This window comes from Scleropages formosus, chromosome 10 (genome assembly GCF_900964775.1).
Source record: "Scleropages formosus chromosome 10, fSclFor1.1, whole genome shotgun sequence".
NCBI lineage: Eukaryota > Metazoa > Chordata > Actinopteri > Osteoglossiformes > Osteoglossidae > Scleropages > Scleropages formosus.
The window spans coordinates 10316359-10340492 of NC_041815.1; the positions used below are offsets into that span (position 1 = coordinate 10316359).

Here is a 24134-nt window from a genome sequence, read left to right on the forward strand (position 1 = left end):
ATCACCAGTGCATTTTAGCTCTCATTTTCAGGGCCCAATGATGTCTTTTTTCATTTACATTACATTTATGAACTTAGCATGTGGCATGACGATGCAGCAGACAGTGCTGCTGCCTCACAGCATCTGCGCTGTTCGGCTGTAGGTGTGAATCCAACTCATTCTGTGCAGAGCTTTCATGGTCTCTCCCTGTCTGTGTGGCTTTACTCTAACAATCCGAAGATGTGTAATTGGTGATTAAATTACCTGCAGTGTGTGCATGTATGGCTTCCCTGGGGTGGGCTGGCATCCTGTCCCGAGTGTACATTTCCTAGACTAGTGCTCGGTGATTCTGAGATAGGTGTTGGACAAGTGAGTAAGGGGGTGCGGTGGCGCAGTGGGTTGGACCACAGTCCTGCTGTCCGGTGGGTCTAGGGTTCAAATCCCGCTTGGGGTGCCTTGTGATGGACTGGTGTCCTGTCCTGGGTGTGTCCCCTCCCCCTCTGGCCTTACGCCCTGTGTTGCCGGGTAGGCTCCGGTTCCCCGTGACCCCGTATGGGGCGAGCGGTTCTGAAAATGTGTGTGTGTGTGTTGGACAAGTGGCTAATGAAATTGAGTGAGATATCAAATACACACACACACACATTGGCTGAAGTTGCTTGTCCTGAGTGGGGTTGCAGAGAGCTGGAGCCTAACCTGGCAACACAAAGGACAAAGCTGAAAGGGGAGGGGACACACCCAGGATGGGTGGACAGTCTGAGATATCATTTTAGCAGACACTTTTCTCCAAATCAGCTTTCTGTGTTTACCAACATTTTACTTAACCGTTTACGGAGCGTGGTTTTTTTACTAGTTATTCAGAGCAAGTGTCTTGCTCAAAAGTACTGCAGCAGGAGGGGGAGGTTTTTCCAAGGAGAATGTGGCAGATTTTACTACTAAGGCCCCTGCTGCCCCAGTTGTTATACAAGTGGAGCACTATTCTGTTTAGATTCACATTACAGTGAAAATACTAGGAACAGTATACGAACAGATGTAAAATAAAATGTAAAAAAATCTGATATTCATAGGTTGCTGGTCAATATTTACATGTATCACAAAGTTTAATTATTGGAGTTCCTTTCCAACAATTTTCCTTTGTCTGTGGTGCTATGGGATACTTATACAGCTTAAAAAGACAGCAACAGTCTGTATTGACTTTTGGTTGAACTCTATATTCAAAGTCATTGATGGTGCTTGGCAGAATTATAAGCCATCTGCCAATCAAACTGAGTCACTCTCCTCATGTGCCTGTTGGATGGGACAATATAAGGGCCTCACGTGTCACATTGTGTTTTGTGGGTGTTCGTGCGTGTCAGAACTGGCTGTCAAAACCTCGCCTGCTGGGCCTCATGCTTCTGTTTGTCCATACGTCTCATCAGTTCTCCTCAGAACAGTTTCTGTGGAAGCTGGACAGCAATCACCTTTGCTTTGTCAAAACCTAGCTGTCTTAACAAAAGTTGTCTATCTGAATTTAAAGTTTGACATAGTTCCTGTAAAATACATATTTATCAATGCCCTATTTTGATGCACTTCTGTGTAACACATTTCTGAAAATGAACACCCGAGTTGCAGCTCTATTTGCTTTTACAGGAGACTCAGAGTAGAAAATTCTTTTTCATACTAGACAATGGTTTTTTCATAATGTCAGATAAAAATTCTTTAAACTGAAATAAAGTGTGGAAAATCAGGTGTAGATTACATAATATATTTGGAGTATCTCATGCCTCAAGGGTTGAATTCTCTTCTGTGTGAACTTTGGCAGTTCTTTCAGTATTTGTGTGGATTTTTTCTGGAAACTGAGATTTCTTGAATGGCCTTCATGTGAATATTGCATGTAGTTTAATATCTTGTTTAGGGTCTATCCTGCATTATGCCCTTTATACTTCTAAAAACTCTGTTAATAGTAACTATAACTAACAGCTATGTCGCAAGTACCTGACTGGCATTAACAACCTTTGTAGTATCGGCAGACAGGATTCATCAGCTATTCAATTCATTTTTTACAGAGCGTTATTCTCACGCAGTGAAACAGAGAAGAAAGGCTAAGTAGACAGGGGTAGTGGAGAGCAATACAGAAAGTGTGTCAGGGTGACCGCAAAGAACATGTGTGGGAGCTTTCGTTCAGTGCTGGTGGTGCAGGGGAAGTCAGAGTCGTGGTCCAGAACAGGCAGGGGTTGCCAAAGTGCGTATGCCGGTACAGGGGAACAGCCAGAAGATGGGGTCCAAGAGATGATGCAGAAGGTCTGAAGCCAGGAGAGTAAATCAAAGGGCATATGGGGTAAGCACGGGGCAAGGAGACAAGGAAGCAAGATTGCGGTTCTCTGGGTAGCTGCAGTGGCTTAAACAAGGTTCTGCAAACCAGTGTGTTTGGGGCCGTCTTTCTGTAGCTTATCCTTTGATCTGCCATAGGTACGGTTGTCCAGAACGAGGGCGTGACAAAGTGAATTACATCAACAAATGGAATGCGGACATAATTTTTCAGTACATTCAATATGTCACTCATCACCATATGAACCAGTACACCTTACACATGTGCTAGCTGGAAGTTGGCTTTTTTAAAATTATTAAACAAATAACATACACATACAGATTTATTGAACAGTTAGGAGATTAGGGGAGAAGTGAGTCTGAAATAGTTGAGTTTTGAGACCCTTCTTAAATGTAAAAAAGACATTCAATGACTAAAAGAGAAGGGGAGGTTATTCTACCAAATCAAAGCCAGAACTGAAAACAACTGTGCTTTGATCTTGTACCTCTTGTGCATGGGACTACCAAGTGAACAGAGGTGGAGGAGTGTAGCAGTCTGGTTGGGGTGATCAGGTTTTATGCATACTGGGGAACAGATCTGTTTATGGTTTTGTAAGCCATAACCAGAGCCTTGAATTTGATACAGGCAGCTAAAACAATTAATGCCATGAGGTACTGCTGGTTTTCCTTAGCAGAGTCTCCTTGGCTTTTTCTACACATGGTCAGAAATCAAACACAATCCAGGGTGGCCAAGCAGTGCTAAGAGTCCTGAGGTGTGACTCAGTAAACATGGGGAGGGATAGTGATAACCACAACAAACTAGGTTGTCTGTTTTGTTTACCTGTTTACTTATGCAGTTGGAGTTCTTTTTTTCTTGACTCCTGGTTTGTGTCAGACATTTGAAATGGCAAAGTGTAAATCAGTGGTACTCCTGCATACAAATGTCCATCACATACAATAGCCAAACTGTGGAATTATTTTGTGTATAACCAGATGTAGGTGATAGGAATGTGAATGTTGTCTTATCTTGAAGATTTCTTTTCAAAAGACCAGAAAATGCACCTGCTGTTTTATGGACTTCAATCATCCCCAGACTTTATTAGAGCTAAAAGGTTGTAATTATTCCTGATTTTCATAGAAGGCTACACCAGTAATAAACTTCCTTGCTTTCACTATGCTTATAGTCTTCTAATTTGGCATGCATATCACTAGCTTCCATTAAATTTCACTTGTCACTATTAATCTCTTCTCATGCTGTTTGTTTTCACTCTATTCCCTTTTGTCCCCTTGCCCCCATAGCCTTCCAAAACATCTGGCCTCTGCCCTTCTCTTAACTTTACTTGGGTTCATCTTCCTACCACAAGCCTCTTCTTTTCCTCCATTGTAGAGTTTGAAAGAACTACTGTTATTTGTGCTGCCTCATCATTAATTTGTGTAAATTGAGTTTTCCTTCCGGGGGGTGCGGTGGCGCAGTGGGTTGGACACCAGTCCTGCTCTCCAGTGGGTCTGGGGTTCGAGTCCTGCTTGGGGTGCCTTGTGAGAGACTGGTGTCCCGTCCTGGGTGTGTCCCCCTCCCCCTCCGGCCTTACGCCCTGTGTTACTGGGTAGGCTCTGGTTCCCTGTGACCCTGTATGGGACGAGCAGTTCTGAGAATGTGTGTGTGTGTGTGTGTGTGTGTGTGTGTGTGTGTGAGTTTTCCTTCCCTTGTGATGTATTTGTTTTTTTCCCTCTTTAAGACAGAATAAAGATCCTGTGGATCTGACTGCTGAACCATCCATCAGAATGGTAAAGTTGCAAATTATGCAGACGGCTCAGATTGTTATGACAGTGGGAACTGCAGCTTGTGCATATTGACAGAATGAGTAATTGCACTCCCCCCAACCCCCAGTATGTCCAAGCATCAGTCCTCTTACACAGACTTCTTGGCCTGCTCTCGGACTGCCTGACTTTTTACCACGGAATCCATACTGCCAAGCTGAAACTGTTTCTAGGGAATCCATAACTTCACCCTGGCATTCTTTGGTTTCATTAAGCAAGGCTTTAAAAAACATCTTTTGGTACATCATACTTTCATATAGCTAGAATGCTTGTGTTTAGTTCCTGAAGCACATCGATGCATCTTTTCATTACCTGTACGAAAACAAATTGCTTTTGATTCAGTTTTTTATTTCTGAGAAGTATTGAACACTGTTAAAAGATAAATAGAACTAAAAAATAATAGTTTGTTACAAGAATAAAATTAATTATTAGAAATAAATATAAAATAAAATATGCATCAAATGAAAGTGAGTAAACTCATTTTTATAATCAATATAAATTGTATTATGTGAGGTGATCTAGACTACTTTGTGTCCCTAGGTATTCGTGGACAGATTATGAGATGTACGTCGCTTTGGACAAAAGCGTCTGCTTAATTAATAAATGTAAATGTTGTGGGCATGTATGTTGTAAAGTTCGTTAGATGGCTTGGTATCAGAATCTGATAAAATAGCAGGAAGTAGCCTCATAGCCAGATGTTACATAAACTGATGTGGTGATTCAATGTAAATGATTTGTGTGTGCTATTTAGTACTTCTAATGTAACATATTGTAACGACTCGTGTTGCTAAGAGTTTGGGCAGGAGACGGGTCCATTGTAATTAGTTGGATTTTGGGTAAATTGTAAATAATGTGTTCAACCACCGGGGGGAATTCCTGGGGAATTTAATGGGGTGGCTGTGTTTGGCAGTATGTGAGGAAAAAAAAAAAAAAAAACAAAGCCTGGAATGGAGTTAAATAGCCTAGAAAGGCTAGCTTGAGGTACATGTCTTTGAGGAAATGGGGTCCTTGGACTGAAAGAACCTTTTCCTTTTCCCTGTATATCAGTCTTCTAATAAAACATTCACAATGAACGCTGCCTGTCTGTCCCTTTTCGCCCCATTCAAACCCAGAGTGCCGCATGCCACAGTATTATGTTTATTTGCTCACAAGTGACACTAAAGTTAATTTAAACCATTAAAATATTTTCATCTTAGCAGCACCATAAAAGCTGATCTACTTTTTTTTACAGGCCAAAAGGATGGCAATAATGAGCAAAAACAAAAATTCTTTGATGCCAGCACATCACAGAAAACAAAGAAAAAAAAATGGAATTGCTTGTTGCAGAAAGATATTAGATAGCATACCTTGAGCCTTAGAATTAACACTGTTTTACTGTGAAATACCCAGTGTCTAAAGAGAAATCTACCTTCAATATATAGTTGAAATGTATGTGTGTAAGTCAGAGTTTATGTATTTTTATGTGCATGTACAGTATGTTTTTCTTGACAATTTTCTGGTACATTCAGTCTGAGCTCTCATTCTCTCTTCTGGTAAATATTTAATTCATCTCTCATCATTACCAGAGCCGGAAGTTGACATTTCACTCATTCACAATTAGAATTACTCCTCAAAGGCTGCACTTTAATTATGAGCAGGGTCTCCTGGTCTGCCTACACTACATGCCTTCCTTTTTTGCTGCATCCTGTGCTCTAACCAACTTTATCATTATCATGGGCAACTTTGTCAACATTTAATCAGCACTGCTTATTAGTCTGGTGCTGACGAGCAGGGAACATCGATTATGATGTGGTGGATCTCGCTGGCTCAGCCTTGTCTTTTCTTTCTTCTCGCTGTCTGTTGCTTCTCCAAAACCCATGGGTCACTTTGCAGAGAGCAAATGCACCGGACTGGAAAGCAATGCTCCATCTCCCATTTCCTCATTGCAAGGTTTCCTGAAGGCCTGAACAATTTGGGTAATTGGCTAGCAGAGCCATGTTATCTTTTGCACTGACTTTATGAACTATTTGCCTGCATGGAATGCTACTGATATTCATGGAAAGATACAAGATAGAAGTTCAGTTAACTGAATTCATTTTTATAGAGTGCCCTTCTCATGCAGTGACACAGAGTGGTTGAACACAGGCATAAGGCAAACAAAGAAACACATCAGACAAAGAAACAAAGAAAACTGTTCACTATAGACTAGCATAATACATTATCAATGTTTTTATGAAGCTATAAGTATGCCTACTGTCCATGGAGGAAAGGAACAAAAAACTCCCAATGAAAGTCAAGGGAGAAAAAAAAAAACTTCTGGGGGTCCAAGTACCAGTGGCTGCCCACCCCTTCTGGGCATTTTAGATTAATGCACTTGTCAATCTGAGCCTTGAACTCAACTCCCTTAAGCACCGACATGGATTCAACATTGACTCAACATCGAATCTTCACTGAGGAATTGTACAAATTAAATGAACGCTGACCTTTTCAATTGTCAAAGATGAAATTTTGACAAACAAGGTTTACAAGGAAACAAGGAATTACTGTTGAATTGTGAACTAACAGTACAATAGACAACTCTTCATACTCGCTATAAAAGCAGATCTTTTCATGTGCGTTGAGGACCTCACACGCCCCATCCTGGGTGTGTCCCCTCCCCCTCCAGCCTTGCACCCTGTGTTGCCGGGTTAAGGCTCTGGTTCGCCGCGACCCTACTTGGGACAAGCGACTTCAGACTGTGTATGTGTATGTGTAAATTAAGAATATGCTAGTATTTAAAACAACAAAAAATTGTTCAAATTTGTAGTACAGTCAGGCCCCTAGAAAATAAAATTTGCATTGCTAACACCCCTCCGGTGAACTCGTCCAACAGTTCATGTTTATCAAAATACTAATAATACATTTTCCTTTTAAAATTTATTTTTATTTTACAAAACAAACCTTCCCAAAAAATTATACAAGTGATTATTCGCAAGGCAGCTGTGTCTAGAATGATGACTTTGAGCCAAGGAGGATCAGTGCCATGTTTTTGTAACATAGGGTACTGCAAAAAAATACCTTATAAATTGGTTAATTTGTTTGCAAAAAATATTTTTTGATAACTTGAGATCAATTTCAGGTGCCGTTCTGATAAGAACTCAATTCTTGTCCTTATATCTTATGGAAATAACTTGGGTGAGTGATTGTCCTTTGCTTGGCCTTTTGAATTAATTAATCACAAATATCATGAATAACAGCTCTGATACTGTTTTTGATTACAGTAAGAATCTGGATAGAGCCCAACCATTTTATAGTATGCAAGCACACACACACACACACACACACACACACACACATTTTCAGAACCGCTTGTCCCATACGGGGTCACGGGGAACCGGAGCCTACCCGGTAACACAGGGCGTAAGGCCGGAGGGGGAGGGGACACACCCAGGACAGGACGCCAGTCCGTCGCAAGGCACCCCAAGCGGGACTCGAACCCCAGACCCACCGGTCCAACCCACTTTGCCACCGCACCCCGTTCTAGTATGCAAGCATGAATATCTTAATTTTAGACCTCCCCCAAGACTGCTGTAGACTTGGGACTGACATTCCTGTGTAAAAGCATGCATATACATTGCACCAACAAATAATAAGCTTAACAAAATTTAACAAAATTTAACCAAAGCATAAGCACTGAAACCCAGCCATGTAGTTGGCAACAGCGACACATTGGTTCCAAGCCTGGATAAATGGGGAGGGGTGTAGAAAGCAATGGCAAACTCCACTATCTTTGCCGAAATACTTTATGGATCACAATCAAATGTCTTCAATCATGGTGCTGGAAGACAGGCCCCCTGGGCCAGAATGCACCTTACAAGTGACCAGGGAAGAGCAAGGATGAATTTCGAATAGCTGGGACAATTATGATGTGGGTCGGACAAATCCATCAGGACTCCGGGCTGCTGATGCAGCCCACGCAAAAGAAATCGTCTGCGCTTCACGAAGATTCACAACTTCGGAACCTGGAACGTCCGCAGCATGAATGCCAGCAAACTCGACATAATAAAAACTGAAATGGAACAGCTCAACATCGGTATCCTCAGTATCAGAGAGCTCCACTGGACAGGCAGCGGCTACTTCATTAGTGACAATTACATGGTATACTACTCTGGGAGTGAAAATATCAGACGCAATGGTGTCACCTTCATTGGCTTTAACGCCATCAACGACAGAGTCATATCACTACGCATCCGCGGGAAGCAAACGTTCAGGATATCGAAAAATTCTACGCGGATCTCCAACAAGCAATTGATCAAGCACCTGTCAAGGACACCATCTTTATTGCTGGAGAAGACGCAAAAGTAGGCGCTGGAGAAGAGATGCCTGTTGTAAACAAACTTTGTTTAGGAGAACGGAATGAGGCCGGTGATCGCTTGGTTCAATGCTGTCATGAAAATCGATTACTGATCACGAACACATGGTTTGAGCAGCCAAACCGTCGCCTTTACATGTGGACAGTTCCAAATGGACAGCATCGAAATCAGATCGACTACTTCCTCTGCCAACAATGCTGGAGGAGCTCAGTACAAGCAGTCTAAGCACTCCCTGGTGCCGACTGCGATTCCAACCATCAACTACTTGTTGCAAAAGTCAAACTTGGTTCAACAAAAATCACCTGCAATGAGACATTTCGATACCAGCAACATCCCAACACAATATGCGGTCGAGGTGAAAAATAGATTTGAATTACTCAATACAGCCAAAAAAGCTCCAGAGGAATTATGGGAGGAAATGAAATCGATCATAACACACAGCGGGACAATTCACACACACACACACACACACACACACATTTTCAGAACCGCTTGTCCCATATGGGGTCACGGGGAACCGGAGCCTACCCGGTAACACAGGGCGTAAGGCCGGAGGGGGAAGGGGACACACCCAGGACGGGACGCCAGTCCGCCGCAAGGCACCCCAAGCGGGACTCGAACCCCAGACCCACCGGAGAGCAGGACTGTGGTCCAACCCACTGCGCCACTGCACCCCCTCTCGGGACAATTCAACCCTTACAAAAAACCAGCAAAAAGACCACGATGGCTTTCAGACGCGACGACTGAAATTACCAACAGGAGACAAGCAGCTAAAGTCACTGGCAAGAGCACCGATTTCAAAATACAGAATTTCAAAGAGAAGCCAGGCGTGATAAGGAGCATTACTGGAATGAGCAGTGTGCAAAATTGGAAGATGCATGCAAACAAGGTCACACCCGCGAGCTTTTCACCCACGTGAAGTAGGCACGAGCACCACTCATGCCCGCAAAGTAGCGACCATCAAAGACCAGAATGGCAAAGTTCTACAGGGCAAAAAGCAAATTAAAGGTAGGTGGCAAGAGTACACAGCACAATTGTACGCAGGCAACCAGCCAAGTCAATCAGCTGATCACAAAGACCCAACCAAGCCTGGGATTTGGAACAGCTACCAGATAGGAAAGCCCCAGGCATTGATGGCATTCTGGCTGAATTATTCAAGACAATACCGATCCCAACATTAACAGAGCTCTGCCGGCAGATCTGGAAGACCAAATTGTGGCCCTGAGATTGGACAAAATTGGTCTTTATTCCACTTCCAAAAAAAGGCGATATGCTAGAATGTTGCTCTCATATCGCATGCAAGCAAAATCCTGCTGAAAATCATTCAAAAATGCATAGCATCAGTTGTCAAGTGGGAGCTCCCTGACATCCAGCAGGATTTCGCAGAGGACGCAGAACCAGAGATCAAATTGGGAACCTGCTGTGGATCATGGAGAAGATATGCAAATACCAAAGGACGTCTATATGTGCTTCATCGATTACAGTAAAGCATTCGATTGCGTTGAACATGACAAGCTGTGGAATTGCTTGAAGCAAAGGGGCATCCCAGAGCATCTGGAAGAATTGATACAATCACTCTACAAAAATCAGGAAGCTACAGACAGGACAGCATTTGGCAATACAGACTGGTTTAAGATTGCAAAAGGTGTCTGACAAGGATACATCCTATCGCCAGCCTGTCTGTACGCTGAAACGATCATGAGGCGATGTAATCTGGGCGTATCACCAATTGGTGTGAAAATTGGTGGGAGGAACATCAACAACCTTCGATATGCCAACGACAGGATGCTGCTTGCAGAATGTGAAAAGGACCTGGAATATCTGGTCCAAAGAGTTAAAGAAGAAAGTGAATGCATGGGACTGTACCTTAACATCAAGAAAACAAAGGTAATGACAAAAGTAGACCACAGTACAGTTCACATATCAATCAACAATGAAGAAATCGAATCAGTACAAGACTTCCTTTTCCTTGGATCCAAATTTAACCACAGCAGCGAATCGGGACCGGAAATCAACAGAAGAATTGCACTAGGTCGTAATGCGATGCAAGGAATGGCAAAAATTTGGAAGAGCAAAGCTATTAGCATCACAACAAAGATCCGAATAACCAATGCAGTTGCTTTCCTGATCTCCATGTATGCATGTGAAAGCTAGACACTCTAGAAGGCAGACAGAAGGAAAATCGATGCTTTCAAACTATGGTGTTGGAGGCGAATGCTGCGTATGCCATGGACATCCAAGGTCACAAACAAGACGTTCCTAGAGCGAGTCAAAACAAAGATGTCGCTGGAAAGCAAAATCACCAAGCAGCGGCTCCTATACCTTGATCATATCATGCGAGCTAATTCCTTGGAAACATCACTAATGTTTGGCATAGTCAGTGGGATGAGAAGAAGAGGACGTCCAAGAACACGCTGGCTGAACAGCATTAAGGCCTACGCGAATATGCCCTTGAAAGAATTAAAAGACATGGTCAAAAATTGTAAAGCATGGAGAATGATGATCCATAAAGTGACCAAAAGTCGGCCTCGACTGAACGGTTAAATCATCATAAGCATTAAAGAATATCACAATAAGTTAAGATATTATAAATTGTGAAGGTGTTTCTGCAAATAGAAACAGGAATGGTGTGTTACAGTCAGGGCGATGCGGGGTGCGGTGGCGCAGTGGGTTTGACCGGGTCCTGCTCTCCGGTGGGTCTAAGGTTTGAGTCCCACTTGGGGTGCCTTGTGATGGACTGGCATCCTGTCTTGGGTGTGTCCCCTCCCCCTCCAGCCTTATGCCCTGTGTTGCTGGATTAGCCTCCGGCTCCCCATGACCCAGTATAGGACAAGTGGCTTCAGAATGTGTGTGTTACATCCACTTGGAACAATAAGAAGTTTTTAGAAAAGATCCAAAGATGGCCACTGAGAGAAGGACAATTTTAAGAGTAGGTGAATCTTGACCTAACATATTTTGTGGATTGGTGAATGATTGATGAATCTTCACCTAAACTTGAGGGAGGACTGATGAATAGAAGGTAAATCTTGAATTTATTTTTTTCCCACAAAAGTTAATCCAAGCAAATGCTTGACGGGGGTGGGTTCAAGGTTGTAATTGACAGGTGCATAAATAAGACTTCTAAGTCAGTTTACAGATAAAAATGCCATTGTTGCTGTATGGTAGCTTGATTTTCCAGTTAAGCAAGGTACGTCTTGTCCATCATGATGGTTGCTCATCATCTTCAGTCATCATGGGGTGCTTCTGTAACAGCCAGCCGGCCTCCTCAAGTCTTATTGTAGGGAAACAATGCTCAACATGGAGAAATTGTTAGTAATTTATAACTTCAAGAAATTAGTTTGTGTTTTGCCACAAGGAGTGTGGTGGTGCAGTGGGTTCAGCTGGTGCCTACTGTGTGGTGGGTCTGGGATTTGAGTCCTATTTGGGGTGCCTTATGATGGACTGGTGTCCAGTCTTGGGTGTGTCCCCTCCCCTTTTGGCCTTGCACCCTGTGTTACCAAGTTAGGCTCCAGCTTCATATTTGTGTTGAACACTCTCAGCTTTGAGCGCAGACTGAGGCTCCTTCTCCTCCACACTAGTCTGAGGGAAACAAAGGCCTGGCATGCTTTGTTGATCCTGGCTTTGACATCTTCGTCTGTCCCTCTTACATTTACATTTACATTTATTCATTTAGCAGACGCTTTTGTTCAAAACAACGTACATCTCAGCAAAAGTACGATTTATGTATTACATTAAGATAAAGAGACATGGCTGCAGACATGTGACTCTCAAGTAAATCTAATTTGTTACCTTCCGCTTGTTGCATCGATGTTCATTGTTCAAGTAGGTGCATAAAACACAGGATAGAGAAATCCTGATACCCTCCTACCATTTTTTAAAAAAAATATTATAAGATACACAAACAATCACGTACAGTGCCAGGGTCTGTCAGAACCACTCGCCCCATATGGGGCATGGGGAACCGGAACCTAGCCCAGAGGGGGATGGGACACACCCAGGACAGGACACCAGTCTGTTGCAAGGCATCCCAAACAGGACTTGAACCCCAGACCCACCGAAAAGCAGGACCCGGACCAACCCACTGCGCCACTACGCCACTACACCCCCTCACCCAATGCCAGAGTAGTGGCTGAATAAAGGCTTATCTGGGGAATGCTCATGAAGTTACGATGCATGAACATTTACTCTGTACATGAGCTGGAGAGACCTTGGGCGAAATGGTCCGGAAAAGAACAGTTTTCAGACCCTTCTTGAATGTAAACTGAGTTTCTGCAGTTCTGAGTGAGATGGGAAGGTCATTCCACCACAACGGAGCCAAAACCGAGAACCTTTGTGCTTTACTTTTCGTGCACGGGACCACCAAACGAGCAGAAGTAGACGAACGAAGGGATCTGGCTCGGGTGTAGCGTTTGATCAAGTCCTGTAAATAGCTGGGAGAGTTCTATTGATGCATTTGTAGACAATAACCAGGGTCTTGAATTTGATTTGGGCAGCTATAGGAAGCCAGTGCAAAGAAATAAGTAGAGGAGATATGTGGAAATGCTTTGGCAAATCAAACACAACTCGTGCAGCAGCATTCTGTAATAGCTGCAGAGGTTTGATGGCAGTAGCAGGAAGGCCACAAATGAAGAGTTGCAGTAGTCCAGATGGGAAGTCACCATGGCCTGGACAAGTAGTTGAGTCAATTGTGAGATAAGGACAGAGCCTGTGGATATTATGCAGGATGTATCTGAAGGTCCAGGTTGGGGCTTCGATGAGAAAGAGAAAGACAGACTCTTGTCAATCGTTACTCCCAGACTGTTAGCCAAGGAGGTAGGTGAAATAAGTGAGCTGTCCAGTTTTACCGATAGATTGTGATGGGGGACAGGCCAGCTAGGAGGTGAAGAATCTCTGTTTTGGAGAAGTTGAGTTGGAGGTGGTGATTAGACATTCATGAAGAGATGTCCAACAGGCAGGCAGCAATGGATGTGGAGATGTCTGACACACCACGTGGAAAGTAGAGGAAGAGCTGGGTATCATCAGCATAGCAATGATATTTGAATCCATGGGAGGCAATGACCGGACCGAGGGAGGAGGTGTAGATTAAGAAAAGAAGAGGACCCAATACCGAGTCCTGTGGGACACCGGTTGAGAGAGGCAGAGGAGCAGAATGAGAGCTCTGCCAGACCACTTGATAGGATCTGTCAGATAGGTAGGACTCAAACCATTTTAGTGCCGCACCTTTGATCCAAAGCTGATTAAGAGAGGAGAATAGAATCTAGTGGTTAACTGTGTCGAATGCTGCAGACAGATCGAGGAGGATGAGGACCGAGGAGAGGGAGGCGACTCTAGCGGCTTGGAGAGCATCAGACACCGCCAGAAGTGCCGTGTCAGTGGAGTGACCAACTTTGAAACCAGATTGATAACCATAGAGGAGATGGTTCCGGGTGAGGAAATCAGACAGTCAATCACAGGCCGCCCACTGTAGGGTTTTAGACAGGAAGGAAAGGAGAGAGACCGGTCTGTAATTTTCAACCAGACTGGGATCTAGGGAGGGTTTTTTTTAACAGAGGTGAAATTAGAGCAGTTTTGAAAGCAGCTGGGAAATGGCCAGAGGAGAGCGAAGAGTTATTGATCTTAGAGATGAAGGTGTACAGTTGAGGGGAAATGTTCTGTAGGAGTGAGAATAGGATCGGAGCAAGCGAGCAGGTGGTGGCTCTGCGCAATATCAGGAGGTCAGAGATTTCAGATTTCGAGAGCGGCTTGAATTTGGAGAGGATAACTTCGCAGGGAGGTCCAGTGTGAACCGGTCAGGTTGATGCTGAGAACTTGTCAGTGATTGCTTTGACTTTGTCTCTGAAAACCAAAGCAAAGTCGTCAGCAATGAGAGAAGAGGGAAGTGGAGGTGGTGGGGTACACCAGAAGGGATGAGAAGGTGGCAAAGAGTCTGTGTGGTTTTTTTAGATGAAGACTGTATTTTTTTGTGGAAGAAGGAGGTTTTAGCTGAGAGATAGCAGAGTGAAAAGCAGCTAAGAGTGACTGGTAGGCATCCAGGTCCGATGGAGTTTTGGATTTATGCCATCTTCGCTCTGCAGCCCGCAGTTTGGTCCTGTTAGCATGTAATGTATCAGACAGCCATGGGGTAGCAATGGGGCGTGCCGGTCCAGAAGACAGAGGACAGAGAGAGTCAAGGAAGGAAGATAAGGCAGAGAGGAAAATGTTAGTGGCATCATCTGTTGATAGATCCGAGAATTGTGCAGCAGAAGGGAGACTGGACAGAGTAGCAGAAGCAAAACAGGAAGGTGAGAGAGATTTTAAGTTGCAGCGAAAGGTGACAACGGGTGCAGTAAGAGGCGAGGAATTAGTGGTGAGGCAGGGTTGAAAGGAAATGAAGAAGTGGTCAGAGATATCAACGGAGTGACAGAGAGGACAGGACAGCTACAGTTGCGGGAAAATACAAGGTCAAGACAGTTGCCTGCTTTGTGAGTAAAAGGGGATTGGGACAGGGAGACATCAAAGGACTGTAGGAGCAACAAAAGGCCGCTTGCATGAATGTCATCGACATGCAGGTTGAAGTCACCCAGGAGAATCAATGGAGTTTTGTCCCCTGGCAGAGAGTTCAACAAGATGTCAAGGTCGTCCAAGAAGCAGCCGAGAGGGCCCTAATGATAACACTGCTAAGGTAGGTGAAGCGACCAATGTCCTCGATAGTCTGTCCATCAATGGTGATGAGAGATTCCTGTGTGAAGTTTATTCGCGGGGTCTTGGTCGTACTGATTTCTAACTCTGCAATCCTTGCAACCTTTCTGAGCCTCGCCACCTTCTCCTGCATGCTTTGAATACTGTGTGAAGGCAGGTCAATATCATCTGCAAAGTCCAGATCTTCTTGCTTCTTTGTAAGGGCCTGCTGTACACCCTTTCATTTGTATAGTGCTGTCTGAGGACTCTCCAGATCACTGTTCTGTCCACCATGTCAAATGCTTTCTTGAAATCGATAAAACAAACATACAACAGAGACTGCCATTCCGGTGACTGTTGATGATGATGCGGAGAGTTGCTATCTGGTCTGCAAAGGATCTACTGACTCTGAATCCTGCCTGCTCTTCTCTCAGATCGGCATCCACAGCTATTTTGATCCTTTCTATGATCACTCTAGTGAAGACTTTGCTCGGGAGAGATAGAAGCTGGATCCCTTTCCAGTTCTGGCAGTCAGTGAGGTCTCCTTTCTTTGGAAGCTTGGCAATGTAGCCTGTCTTCCACTCTTGCGGAATTTCTTCTCTCTCACAAGCCTCTTGCAATAGGTCAACCATGATGTCTGCTGTGATTCCAAAATCTGCTTTTGGTGCTTCTGTTTGGTCCTAATACTGTTTGGTCCTGGTGTTTTCCCATTCTTGATCATCTTAATAGCTTTTATAATTTCTTCCTTTGAGATGGGGCCAAGGTTCACACTCAGGTCTTCTCCCTCTTCTATCAGAGATGGTTTTTCCATGGATGTGCAGTTAAGCAGGCTGTCAAAGTGCTCCCTCTACCTATTAAGCTGGTCCAATGGTTTTGCCAGAATGGTTCCATCTGTGACTTTCACAGGGCTGTTGGTGTTGATCTTCTTCCCTGAAAGCTGGCATGTGATTTTATACAGCTTTTTCAAGTCGTTCTTCTCTGCTGCTACTTCGGCATCAGCAACGAGTCTGTTGACCAGCTCTCTCTTGTCTTGTCATGCATTCTTCTTAACTTCCTTGTTCTTCATGTTATACTCCTTCTGTGCTTGTTGCTTCTTTCCTCTATCTTACTGACTGTTTCCTCTGAAAACCAGGTGCGACCTCCTACTTAGGTCTTATTGATCACAGGTACTTTAAGGTAACCCACATCCAACAAACAAAGATATCATCTTTGAATGTAAGGATCCATAATCTCACATACAATAATCCACAGGGTAAGATGGTAAAGCCCTTGTGCTAAAATTAGGGGGGCTGGACACAAACCAACCATGCCAACAGTACTCATTTTCCTCTCACCAATCCACCAATCATCATATTTGATTTTAACTAACTATCCATACCACCCATATCTCTTCAGAATAGCTCCATTCACCTGCAGACCAACACATATTATGGCTTGACACTACCCTCCTCACCGGTGATGACTTTGCTGGGATTGTCAAGTCAGCACCTTTCTTCCGTTGGTTGAAACGACATTGAATAGAGCCCACGACACCTCCAGAAGACTATAAAGGTAAGCCAGAGCAATGTCATGTACTGCCTTATAGGTCAGAAGTAGGATTTTAAAATCAACTCTAAGTGTAACTGGGACCCAATGCAGCAACTTCAATACTGATGTTATATGGTCGTACTCCCTAGTTCTAGTAATTGCAGAAATATTTGTACCAACTGTAGCCTGGATACAGTATGGTATGGACAACCCGATAATAAAGCACTACAATAGTCCAGCCTGCTTGAAACAAAAGCATGAACCAGTTTCTCAGCATCCTGCCTACATAGGAATTGCCTGAATTTAGCTGTCTCAGCTGAAGGAAGCACAACTTAGTCAAAGCATTTACATGAAACACAAATGACAGCTTTCCATCCAACAAGACACCCAAATCCTTGACACAAGCTGTACACTTGATGCTTATACCATTTGTGGGAAAGATTGATGTGATTGTGTTGAGAGTTTTGGTATTACCACCCACTACAAGTATCTCTGTTTTAGTAGCATTTAGAGATGGAAAAAAAAAATTAATCATCCATAATTTTATATTGGTAAAACAATTAGCTAAAGATGCAACATGTGAATGGTCATCAGGCTTAAACGAAACATATATCTGTGTGTCATCGGAATAGAGGTTAAAGATGCTGAAGTTCACATTACAAGTTATCGATGAGATTTTTGGGAAATAGGGACTAAGGATAGAATTTATCATGTTCAGAGTCTTGAAACTGGATAAAATGGACCTGGGGAAGAAGTTGTACTGGAACATACATCATCACTAATAACCACTTGTCCAGTGCAGGGTCACAGTGGTCTGGATGCTATCCCCAAAACAAAAGGCACAAGTCAGGATACACCCTGAATGGAATGCCAGTCCAGGAGTCCATCAGAGGGTAATGACATGTAGACACTCATTAATGAACACATTTCCACACTGAGGGCAATTTAGAGTCATCAGTCTATTGGAACACATCTTTTTGGACTGTAGGAGGAAACCAGAGAACCCAAAAGAAACCCACATGAACACAGAAAAAAAAAAATGCCGCACAGATTGAGCTGGATTCAAACTCACATCCCAACAAGTAAGGTACCAGCTGAACCCACTGCACCACCATTGCGTCTAAAAGATTTCACATTAAAAAAAACCCACCTTACCTTAAAAAAAGCAAAGATTTATTATACAAGAAAGGGGTGCTCATGTCTAAAGTCTGGGGAAATAGGAGGGTAGGGATAGATCTTAAACTGGAGAATACTGTGAAACAGCCAGCAAAGTACATTTCCTAGTTACAGTTACCCAGTCTGGTGATTGAAAAGCACTATTTTTAATATAACAAAACTGCCAAAAATGACCAATAAATTTCACAGAAAGAAAACAAAATCAATAAATCACAAGGTTCTGACTTCCGCATAATTCCATTTGAGGACCTGCTCTATCAGGTAACCAAGGCGCTGTCCCCATCACCACGATGATGTTAAGATATCTCAAACTGCTGACCTTTTGGAAGCGGCATTGACCTGCAGGGCTTATGCAACTTGAGTGAGCCCGTCACTTTGGGTTTCTGCTCACATCAGGTAACTTCTCATTGATCAATCCTCAACATCAGTTTTCCAGCCTCTCACTTGTGTGAAACTTTCATAGGTGTTCATTTCCTTTGCCCTTTTTAATAACAGTCACTGTGATGAAAAGCATGAGCTTTCATCTTCATTCTCATTGTAATATAAAGCCTCACATTTGCAAATCCATTTTGTCCGCACTTTATCTTTTACTACAAAAGCTTCTACATCTGGACAGAAAGAACATTGGAAGCATGAAGATAAACAAAATAACTGATCAATCAATTTCATGTCAAATGCTTAAAATAAAATTTATGGATGGGTGAAATACTTTTTTTATCAGTCAGATCTATCTATAGTATTGTTATCTATATCTGTGCTGCTGATGGTATAGTGATAAGAGCTGCAGCCTTTAGACCCCAAGGGCACAGATTTAAATCCCACCTCCAGCTGTAGTATCCTTGAGCAAAGAACTAATCCCTAAATTGCTCCAGTAAATTTACCCAAACATAGATGGGTAAGTAACTATAAGTATGACTCTGCCATAACGATTGAGACGTTCCATGCTGAGCTGGGGATCCAAGATGCCATTTACCAACATTATAATTACTTGTTACACACTGACTTACAAATTGTTACTTTCTAGAATGCCCAGGAGGGGTGGGAAACCACTGGCCCATGGACCCCCAGAGGTTTTTTCTCCCTCAACCTTCAGTTGGGAGTTTTTGTTCCTTTCACCAGTGGCAAGTAGGTATACTTAAAGCTCTATAATTTTTTCCTTATGGTAGCCATTAGTTGACTGTCTTCTTTGTTTGTATCAGTTTTTCTTGCTGTATGCCTGTGTTAAAGGCATAAAAATAAATATAAATAAATAAATAAATAGAATAAACATTGTAAGTTAATCAGCAGAAAAGCGGTAGCTAAATGAATAAATGTATTGAATTGCAGTAAGTACTTAACATTAGTTGACATTATACACCTGGGAGATTCCTAGTATGAACTTCTCAATTCATCTTCTTGTTGCAGGAATACCAGGCAGAATGTCAAAATGGCTTTATTGTCATTTCAACCATATACAGCTAGTGCAGTATACAGTAAAACGAAACAACGTTCCTTCAGGACAATGGTGCTACACAGAAACAACTCAGTTACCTTCACAGTAAACAATATATAAACATAATAATAAATATAATCAATAAATATACAATAAATGCTGTAACTATAAACATATTAGTTAGGTTTTAGCAGCAATTTAAGAAAGAAGAGTGCAAAAAATTGCCAAGGGAGTAGAATGATGTTCAGTTGAGTATGGGTGTGTGTGGGTTGGTGTCAGTCCAGTCCCTGGATATTGAGGAGTCTGATGGCTTGGGAGAAGAAACTGTTACACAGTCTGGCCTTGAGGGCCCGAATGCTTTGGTACCTTTTGCCAGACAGCAGGAGGGTGAAGAGTTTGTGTGAGGAGTGCGTAGGGTCATCCACAATGCTGGTGGCTTTGCACATGCAGCATGTAGTGTAAATGTCTGTGATGAAGGAAAGAGAGGCCCAAATGATCTCCTCAGCTGTCCTCACTATCCGCTGCAAGGTCTTGTGATTCAAAACTGCAATTTCCAAACCGTGCAGTGATGCAGCTGCTCAGGTTGCTCTCGATAGTCCCTCTGTAGAATGTGGTGAGGATTGTGGGTGGGAGATGGGCTTTCCTCAAACTTTGCGGGAAGTAGAGACGCTACTGGGCTTTCTTGGCTATGGACCTGGTGTTGAGGGACCAGGTGAGGTTCTCCGCCAGGTGAACACCAAGGAATCTGGTGCTCTTGATGATCTTCACGGAAGGGCCATCGATGTTTAACGGAGAGTGGCCACTCCATGCTCTCCTGAAGTCAACAACCATCTCTTTTGTTTTGTCCACATTCAGGGACAGATTGTTGGCTCTGCATCAGTCCATTAGCCGCTGCACCTCCTCTCTGTATGCTGACTCGTCATTCATGCTGATCAGACCCACCATAATTATATCGCCGGTGAACTTGATGATGTGGTTTGAGCTGTGCATTGCTGCACAGTCATGAGTCAACAGAGTGAACAATAGTATACTAAGCACACAGCCCTGGGGGGCCCCAGTGGTCAGTGTGGTGGTGTTGGAGATGCTGCTCCCGATCTGGACTGACTGATGTCACCCAGTCAGGAAGTCTAGGATCTGAAGTCTACGAACAGCATTCAAAAGTACGTGTCCTTTTTGTCCAGGTGGGTGAGGGCCGGATGAAGGGTGGTGGCGATGGCGTCGTCTGTTGAGTGCTTGGGATGATATGTGAACTGCAAGGGGTCCAGTAAGAGGGGCAGCAGGATCTTAGTGCGCCTCATGACAAGCCTTTTGAAGCACTTCATGATGATGGGTGTGAGTGCGATGGGACGGTAGTTGTTGAGGCAGAAAACTGAAGACTTCTTCAGCAGAGGGACAATGGTAGTGCCCTTGAAGCATGCTGGAACGACGGCGCTGCTCAGGGAGATGCTGAAGATGTCAGTGAGAACATCTGCCAGCTAGTCTGCATGTCCTCTGAGCACTCTGCCAGAAATGTTAACAAAGGAAAATAATAGCCACCCATTATTAATAAATTAGTCATTCTTTAGAAACTTTTTTATGAATTGTCCCATTTAACCTCTAACCCAAAATTGCAAATTGCAGGCCAAAATGCAGCCTAGTTAAACCCATATCCCTACACAACAGACTAAATGACCTGTGCCAAGGGTGGACTCACTACATCCCATTCTCACAGACAGAAACCTCAAAAGTAACAAAAAGGAGAAAAGTCTTCCTGGGTTTAACAGCAGATTAGATTGTTACGAAACTCTGCCAAAAATGCATAATTTACGTGGCAGTTTGTGGGACAGCAGTTGGGACAAGACACCCTGCATGTCATGATATTCACACCACCAGGGGGCCTCAGTGAACCCATTGATGCTTCAAGGTGGTTCTTTCATGGTTTATTCAAGCTCAGTAAAAGTCCCCCAAACAAGTTACATAACATAATAAGAATGTAACATTATGCATATAATATTTTCTGACTGGCAATGAAAACAATTAATCTTTGCCCTTCAGAGCAACTGATGTGATTAAGCACTGCAGCAGCAGCCAGGACCAAAGTTTTAAGTCAAATCATACATACATACATAGTCTGAAACCACTTGCCCCATGCAGGGTTGTGGGGAGTCAGAGCCTGACCCAGCAGCACAGGGCACAAGCCTGGAGGGGCAGAGGACACACCCAGGACAGGACACCAGTCCATGGCAAGGCACCCCACGGAGGACACAAACCCCAGACCCACCAGCGAGCATGGCCTGGTCAAACCCACTGCACCACCACACCCCCCTTGTTAAGTCAAATCAATTACTAACAATTCAGTCTTTGCTTTTTCATGTGTTTCTGAGATGTTTGGCTGTTTTCTCACTTTCTGCCTTCATCTCAAGGACACATCCTTGCTTACCGTCCTCATTGATTTTGTTTACTAGTTGATTTATGGGGTCCAGATGAAGCCACTCTTGCTAGCCACAGAGCATTCTCCCTTTGACATATAAACACAAGGTATGACAAGACACGACTGCTCCATGACACCTTGTCTGTATTCCCAGAATGTACCTGGATTCAGGGGTTCTTGTTCAGGGAAAATTTGCATTGGCAGTAAATGCTGGTATTCAATGCTTCTTTTGGTGTGGAGCCCAGCAAATCTGAGGGATCTATCACTGTTTTAAATGGCAAACTTTGTAACTGAGATGTACGTCACTTTGGAAAAAAACATCTGCTAAATGAATACATCTAAATGTAAACATAAACTCTAGGCAATATTTTTGATTACTGCTATAGATGACAATTTACCTCCCAATTTACCCAGCCAAATGATAGGTGATTATTTTAGCCATAGTCAAATTAGATTTAAATTTATTCATTTAGCAAACCAGTCTGATGAATGCTATGTAGCAGTATTTTGTAACATCTCTTACTCATGGTGAGTTGCAATGTTACATATACTACATACAGTACAATGAGTCACTCATCTATACACCAGTAAAATGCTCTCTGTCACACACACTATGGGAAATTTTTAGAGTCACCAATTCACTGGAACTAGAACTATGGGAGAAACCTGAAGAATACCAAGGAAACCCATGCAAACAGAGAGAAAATACAAACTCCACATAAACTAAGCAAGGATTGAACACATGCTTTCTCACACCACACAGGTGTGATACTTATATTGTTCTTCACATCTTGATTTTAAACTTATACCTCAGTATTTATAGTGCATACTGCAGTTCCCCTAGGCATGGTATTGCCACCAACAGCATATTTTCCATTACTTTGTGTCTTTCATATTAACCTCTGTGTCTCTGGGGCAGCATGGTGGCACAGCAAGTAGTGCTGCTGTCTCAAAGCCCCTGGGTGGTCTGAGAGGACATGGGTTTGCTCTATGCTCAGTCCGTGTGGAGTTTGCATGTTCTCCCCGTGTCTGCGTGGATTTCCTCCAAGTGCTCTGGTTTCTTCCCACAGTCTGAAGACATGCTGTTTATGTTCACCCATAGTGTGTGTGAGAGACAGAGAAAGTGTGTTACACTGATGGATGAGTGACCCATTGTAAGTAGTGTATCTAGCAGTGTAAGTTACCTTGGTGAGTAAGGTGGGTGGGCTGGTAACACTACATAGAGTTCATTGGAAGTCGCTTTGGAGAAAGGCATCTGCTAAATAAATAAATGTAAATGTCCACATTAACCTTGTTTGTACTGTCTGTGAAGTCTCAGAACCAGGCTTTCTAGATGGTTTGGCAGTGGATTCACTTCTTTTTTCTTCAGTCTCTTGTTTTGTACATTCTACATAATGCATAGCGCCCCAGGTTTACCTCCTTGCATTATTGTCATTGAAGGACAAGTGTGGGCTAGTTGCTGGGATGCTCTGCTCTGGATTATTATTATTATTATTTTATTTTTTATAGAGCGCTCTTCTCACGCAGTGACACAGAGTGCTTTAACACAGACATAAGGCAAGAAAAACAGATACAAACAAAGAAGACGGTCAACTAATGGCTACCATAATGAAGAACTTATTATAGAACTATAAGTATACCTACTGGCCACCGGGAAAAGGAACAAAAACTCCCAACTGAAAGTTGAGGGAGAAAAAACCTCTGGGGGTCCATGGGCCAGTGGTTTCCCACCCCTCCTGGGCATTCTAGAAAGTAACAATTTGTAAGTCAGTGTGTAACAAGTAATTATAATGTTGGTAAATGGCATCTTGGATCCCCAGCTCAGCATGGAACGTCTCGATCGTCACGGCAGATGGACATCATCCTCTCTCAGCATGGGATTCGTCTGTTACCACTGGCCAGCCTCCTCAGGTCTTATGAGCGAGGTAGTGCTCAAGGAGAAGATAGGACAGGGTTAGTAATTTGTTACTTAAGTAAATTTAAAATGCATTTTTGTATAGGTCGCGGGGACCCCGTATGGGACAAGCGGTTCAGAATTTTTGTAAAGGTGATAAAATAAATAACTAAGGCAGGTTGAATTACATTACGAGGTGGAATGCCTGAGTGAACATATAAGTCTTAAGCTGGGATTTGAAAACAGAAATAGACGGGGCATTTCTGACAGTAACTGGTAGACTATTCCACAGTTTAGGTGCTCTATAACTAAAGGCGCGACCTCCTACTGAGGTCTTATTGATCACAGGTACTTTAAGGTAACCTGCATCTAATGAACGGAGATATCGTCCTGGGATATAAAGATTAATGATCTCACAAAAGTAAGCCGGAACAATGCCATGTATTGCCTTATAGGTCAAAAGTAGGATTTTATAATCAACTCTATAAGAGACCGGGAGCCAATGCAAGGATTTAAGTACCGGTGTTATATGGTCATACTTCCTAGTTCTAGTGACAATTCTTGCAGCAACATTTTGCACCAACTGTAGCCTGGACACAGTCTGGTACGGACAACCCGACAATAAAG

At 43.2% G+C, this 24134-nt stretch overlaps 1 pseudogene; it reads left to right on the forward strand.

The window, feature by feature from the left end:
* Nucleotides 1-7870: 7870 nt before the first annotated feature.
* Nucleotides 7871-8777, forward strand: LOC114911626 (craniofacial development protein 2-like; annotated as a pseudogene).
* The last annotated feature ends 15357 nt before the right edge of the window (nucleotides 8778-24134 follow it).